Here is a 6464-nt window from a genome sequence, read left to right on the forward strand (position 1 = left end):
AGTGAGCAATGATTGTACCACTGCACTCCAGCCTGGGTGACATAGCCAGACCCTGTCTCAGAATAAATGAATAAAAAGTAGGAGCTATTTCTGCAGCATCCACAGCAAACAGAGATGGACTTACTCCCTTAAATCTGAGCTGAGGATCAGTTGGCCAAATTCTCACTGGGTAAGTTGGTCTAATGCCAGCAACATTTCCTAGATATGAGAGATTTCAGAGCTCTTAGAAGGGGTTGGGCCAGGCATGGTGGCTCATGCCTGTAATCCCAGCACTTTGGGAGGCCGAGGTGGGCGGATCACCTGAGGTCAGGAGTTCAAGACCATCTTGGCCGACATGGTGAAACCTCATCTCTACTAAAAATACAAAAATTAGCTGGGCATGGCAGCAGGTGCCTGTAATCCCAGCTACTCAGGAGGCTGAGGCAGAAGAATCACTAGAACCTGGGAGGCAGAGACTGCAGTGAGACGAGATGGCGCCACTGTACTCCAGCTTGGGCAACAAAGCGAGACTCTGTCTCACTCTTAAAAAAAAAAAAAAAAGGCGGGTTGGGGGAGGTTGGAGCCATGGGTGTCTGACTCTCCCTGGGATGATTTACATATATTATCTCATTTAATCTTTACAGCAAGCCTTTGAGGCAGGCAGCATGAGTCAGCTGAGGCTCAAAGAGATAAAGCCACCCACCCAAGATAGGGCAGCTGGTAAGTGAGATGCCACCTACACCCTAAGTCCTACTTACTCGGAAGTCCATGTACGCTGATGTTTGCTGTTACCACACTCTGTGGTTCTGCCACTACCATCCTTGTGAAACTCGTGAAAGCTGCAGACATGCCACAGCTCAGCCTTCCCAATTATAAAAGGAGAATAAAAAATATCTCCAAGAGGATGGAGTTTTCTAGAGCTCCTTCTTCCATCTAGTTGATGGCCCTTAGAAAATGCTTAGTAAAATGAGAAAGCATTTTTAATAGGAAAAGGTCAAATGAAGAAATCTTCTAGATGACACCATAAAGCTTTAAAAACCCTCTCAACTTCTATTCTAAGCCCTTCTTCCCCGTACTCAGGCCAAGAGAATCCTGTTTTGGCACGGTTGCCTCTGAACCATTTTTGCAGAGAGTCAGGCGTTCATTCGTTCATTCCCTGAATGTTTCCTGAGCAGTTCTGACCAAAGCACAGGGGAGTCAGCCACTATACCTGCCCTCCAGTTGCTCCTTGACTTGCATCTTAGTCTTCTGGAGTGCTATAACAAAATAGCACACACGGGACGGCTTTTAAACAACAGAAACTTGTAGCTTCCACGATTGAAGGCTAGAAGTTCAAGAACAAGGTGCTGGCAGACCTGGTGTCTGGGGAGGGCCCGCTTCTTGGTTCATAGAAGGTGACTTCTGTGTCCTCAGATAGTGGAAGAAAACAGCAGTGGTTTCTTCCATCACTTATAAAGACAGGAATCCCATTCATAGCACTGCACCCTCATGACCTAATCACCTCCCCCGCCCCGCCCACTTCCTAACACCATCACATGGGGGATTAGGTTTCAACATATGAATTTTGGAGAGACACAAAAATTCAATCCCTAGCATTTAACAAATATGTCTTGCAAGTAGCTTGAGGGTATAGGAAGCAAGTGCTTTGGGAGCTCAGAGCAGTGTCCCTGGCCTGGCTTGACTGGACATGCAGCTTATCTTAGAAGACCATGCGCGATGGAAGTTCTCAGGGGTTCACTCTTGAGGTTGCACCCTAGGCTCTCTCAGATGCTTCCCCCAAGCCACTGCTCCCCAATTATCTGCAAGGGTTCACCTCTGGCCTTCAGGACACAGTGGAGACTTGGGCACCCTTGGGCAATGGGACCCCTTCAGGTGGACAGACAAGGTTTATACCCAGTCTGTGGGGCCAAGTCAGGATCCTGGCATGACTGTGGGCATCTCAGTATGCCACAGCTTCTCTCTAGCACCAGGGGACCCAGGATTGCCACTGTCAAGTGTCTGGTAGTTCAGCTCAACACACATGATATTTTAGCTTCCTGAATTTTTCTTGTTGGACCTTAGAGGCAGAGGACCTAATATATGTCTTGGTTCAAGACACTTTATTATGGAGGGTCAATTCTAGGCCCTCTGTTTTGTTTTTTTCTTTTACAGCCTTTATTTTAGAATCGCAGGGTCCATGTGCAGGTCTGTTACACAGGTATATTGCACGATGCTGAGGTTTGGGATATGCTTGATCCTGTCACTCAGGTAGTGAGCATGGTGCCCAATAGGCAGGTTTTCAGGCCTTGCCCTTCTTCCTCCCTCCCCTGCCTTATAGTCCCCAGTGTCTATTGTTCCCATCTTTATGTCCATGTGTACCCAACATTTAGCTCCCACTTATAAGTGAGAACATGCTGTATTTGGTTTTCTGTTTCTGCATTAGTTTGCTTAGAATAATGGCTTCATGCTGCATCCATGTTGCTGCAAAGGACATGATTTCACTTTTTTTTTGTGGCTGTGTAGTGTTCCATGGTGTATATATAGCACATTTCTTTATCCAATCCACAGTTGATAGGCGCCTGGGTTGATTCCATGTTTTTGCTATTGTGCACAGCGCTGTGATGAAGATATGGGTGCATTTTTGGTAGAATGATTTATTTTCCTTTGGGTCTATACCTGATAGTGTGATTGCTGGGTTGAATGGTAGTTCAATTCTGAGTTCTTTGAGAAATCTGCAAACTGCTTTTCACAGTGGTGGCACTAATTTACATTCTGTCTGATCTCTGTTGTTTTTATTTTTAACTCTTCCCCCACTTTAAATTTTACACAGTAATGTTGGAAGACATTTACAGTGATCACCTGTACACCTACCACCTAGATCCTACCTTAGCACATTATTATAGTTTAAAAAGATCATTTTTAGTAGAGATGGGGTTTCACCATGTTGGCCAGGCTGGTCTTGAACTCCTGACCTCAAGTGATTCTCCCACCTCTGCCTCCCAAAATGCTGGGATTACAGGAGTGGCAGGCGCCTGTAATCCCAGCTACTCAGGAGGCTAAGGCAGCAGAATTGCTTGAACCCACGAGGCAGATGTTGCAGTGAGCCGAGATCACGCCACTGGACTCCAGCCTGGGCAACAAGAGTGAAACTCCGTCTCAAAAAAAAAAATCATGTATCTATCCATTGATCTAAACTTGTAGATGTTGATGAATCTACTTTTCAGCTGCATTTCAAGGTAAATTGCAGATATCAGTAGACTTCCCTGCAAAGACTTGAGTATTTACTTCAATATTTGTTTTTAGAGCTTTTTCTCTTTTGTTGTAAAGTTTACACAAAAATAAATATACAAATATTAAGTGCACTAATTTTGGAGTGTTGACAATATGTACACCATTACAACCCTAACCTCTATCAAGATGTAGAACATTATCTTCTTCTAGAAAGTTCCCTGAAGCCCCTTTCTGACCCATCCTCCACCCCACTCCACAGAGGCACCCACTACTCCACATTTTTCCCTTTACAGATTAGTTCTGCTTGCTCTGAATCTTTACCTATATAGAATCATAGATCACACAATCTTTTGGGTAGGGCTTCTTTTACTCAGCATAAAGTTTTCAAGCATCATTTGTGTGCTGTAGGTATCAATAGTTTGTTCTTTTTTGTTGCTGCTAAGTGTTCCATTATACAAATATGCTAGAATTTGTTTACCCATTTTTTAGGCCATTTCCACCATTTGAATAGAACTGATGTGAGCATTTAGGTACAAGTCTTGATGTGATCCTATGTTTTCATTTCTTCCTAATTAATACTTAGGAGGGGAATTGTCATGTCACTGGCTAGGTATGCTTTTAGTTTTATAAGAAAATGCCAAGACTTTTGCCAAAATGAATGTACTATTTTATCTTCCCACCAACGATATAGGAAGGTTCTCACTGGTCCCACATCTTTGCCCATATTAGGTGTTGTTGGACTGAATACTAGGCATTCTGCCAGGTGATAAGGGGTGTTCCATTGCAGTTTTAACACGCATTTCACTATTGGCTAATGATGTTGAGTGCCGTTTCTCGTACTTGTTGGCCATCCCTTATTTTCTTTTGTGAAGTGTTTGTTTAAATATTTTGCTTTCATTTCTTTAATTTGGTTATTTGTCCTTTTATTATTGAATTGTGGGATCCTTTATGTGTCCTCCATAGTAGCACTTTGTGAGACATGTTTTACTTCTATTTTTCCCAGTCTGTATCTTGTCTTTTATTTTCATAGTGGCTTATTTTGATGAGCAGCACTTTATAATTTTGAAGAAGTGTACATTAGCATGCTTTTCTTTCTTTCTTTCTTTAGTTTGAGACGAGTTTTGCTCTTGTCACCCAGGTTGGAGTACAACGGCGTGATTTCTGCTCATTGTAACCTCCGCTTCCTGAGTTCAAGCAATTTTCTCGTCTCAGCCTCCCAAGTAGTTGGAGTTACAGGCATGCGCCGCTACGCCTCACTAATTTTTGTATTTTTGGTACAGACGGGGTTTCGCCATGTTGGCCACTTTCATGGTCACTGCGTGCTATGCCCCTATCCAAAATCTTGTGCCTACCATTAGTTCACAAGGAGAGTCTGTTTTCTTCTTAAAGCTTTATGATTTAGCTTGAATGTTTAAGTCTATTGTCCATCTTATTTTGTTGAAAAACTTTTTTTCCCTATTATACTAGTCCTCACTTATTCATGAAAAAGATGTTCCCAGACCCCCAGCAGATGCCTGAAACCACAGAGAGTTCCAAACCCTACATACCCTGTGTTTTCTCCTATACACACATATCTATGATAAAGTTTAATTTATAAATTAGGCATAATAAGAGATGAACAACAATAACTAAAAATGAAATAGGGCAGGCTGAGCAAGGTGGCTCACGCCTGTAATCCCAGCACTTTGGGAGGCCGAGGTGGGTGGATCATCTGAGGTCAGGAGTTTGAGACCAGCCTGGCCAACATGGTGAAACTCCGTCTCTACTAAAAATACAAAAATTAGCTGGGCGTGGTGGCACATGTCTGTCATCCCAGCTACTTGGAAGGCTGAGGCAGGAGGATCGCTTGAACCCAGGAGGCAGAGGTTGCAGTGAGCCGAGACTGCGAAATTGCACTTCAGCCTGGGCGACAAGAGCAAGAAAGTTATTCAAGTGCCATTTGTTGAAAAAAAAAAAAAAAAGAATGAAATAGGACAATTAGACAACACACTGCAATCACAGTCGTGCGCATGTAGTTTCGCTGTCTAAATAACTTACTGTGCTGCACTCAGCCTTCTTCTTGTGATGACATGGGATGATAAAAGGCCTATGTGATGAGATTCCACGACTGTCAATCTGATAACTGAGACAGCTACTGAGTGACTAGTGGTGGGCGGCACCTACAGCACGGATATGCAGGACAAGGGGATGACATCCATCCTCCGTGGGACAGAGCCGGTGGTGCCAGATTTCATCGCACTATGCTGAACTCCCAGCAACTTAACACTTATGGATGGTTTGTTTCTGAAACTTTTTTTTTTTTGAGACAGAGTTTTGCTCTTGTTGCTCGCACTCGAGTGCATGCAATGGCACAATCTCAGCTCACTGCAACCTCTGCCTCCCGGTTTCAAGTGATTCTCCTACCTCAGTCCCCCAAGTAGCTGGGATTACAGGCACCTGCCACCACGCCTGGCTAATTTTTTTATTTTTTAGTAGAGACGGGCTTTCACCATGTTGGCCAGGCTGGTCTCGAACTCCTACCTCAGGTGATCCACCTGCCTCGGCCTCCCAAATTGTGGGATTACAGGCGTGAGCCACCACACCTGGCCTGAAACTTTCTATGTAGAATTTTTGGACCAAGATTGACCACAGGTAATGGATACCGTGGAGAATGAAACCATGGATGAGAGGGTACAACTGTGCAGTTTTAAAAATTGAATGAATGCCTTTGTGAGTCCATTTCTTGGTTCCTTCTCTTCTTTTTAAAAAGTATGTCTTCTTTTGTCTTTTCCTTCTCCATTCCCATGTCCTGTCCTTTAAACATGAGATGCCATTTGTAATGTGTTGAAACTATTCATTTCTTTTGTAAATGTTCTTGGAAAAGACGGATTTTTGTTTTGTGTATAAGTGTCTTTATACAAATGGTGTTGCACTATACATCTTATGGTGTTAACTGTTGACCTATTAAAATAAGATATATATGATATATACATGTCTTTATCTATATCTAGCTATCGATTGATTGATCTATTGATCAGTTGATCTATCTATCTCTTTTAATGAGCCATTAACATTGCCATGAGCTAACACTTTCTTTCTCTCTTTTTTTTTTTTTTTTGAAACAGGGTCTTGTTCTATCACCCGGACTGGAGTGCAGTGGCATGATCTCAGTTCATTGCAACCCCTGTCTCCTGGGTTCAAACTATTCTCCTGTCTCAGCCTCCCAAGTGGCTGGGATTACAGGCACACACCATGATGCCCAGCTAATTTTTGTATATTTGGTAGAGATGGGGTTT

Source organism: Pongo pygmaeus, chromosome 20 (genome assembly GCF_028885625.2).
Source record: "Pongo pygmaeus isolate AG05252 chromosome 20, NHGRI_mPonPyg2-v2.0_pri, whole genome shotgun sequence".
In the NCBI taxonomy this organism is placed as follows: Eukaryota; Metazoa; Chordata; class Mammalia; order Primates; family Hominidae; genus Pongo; species Pongo pygmaeus.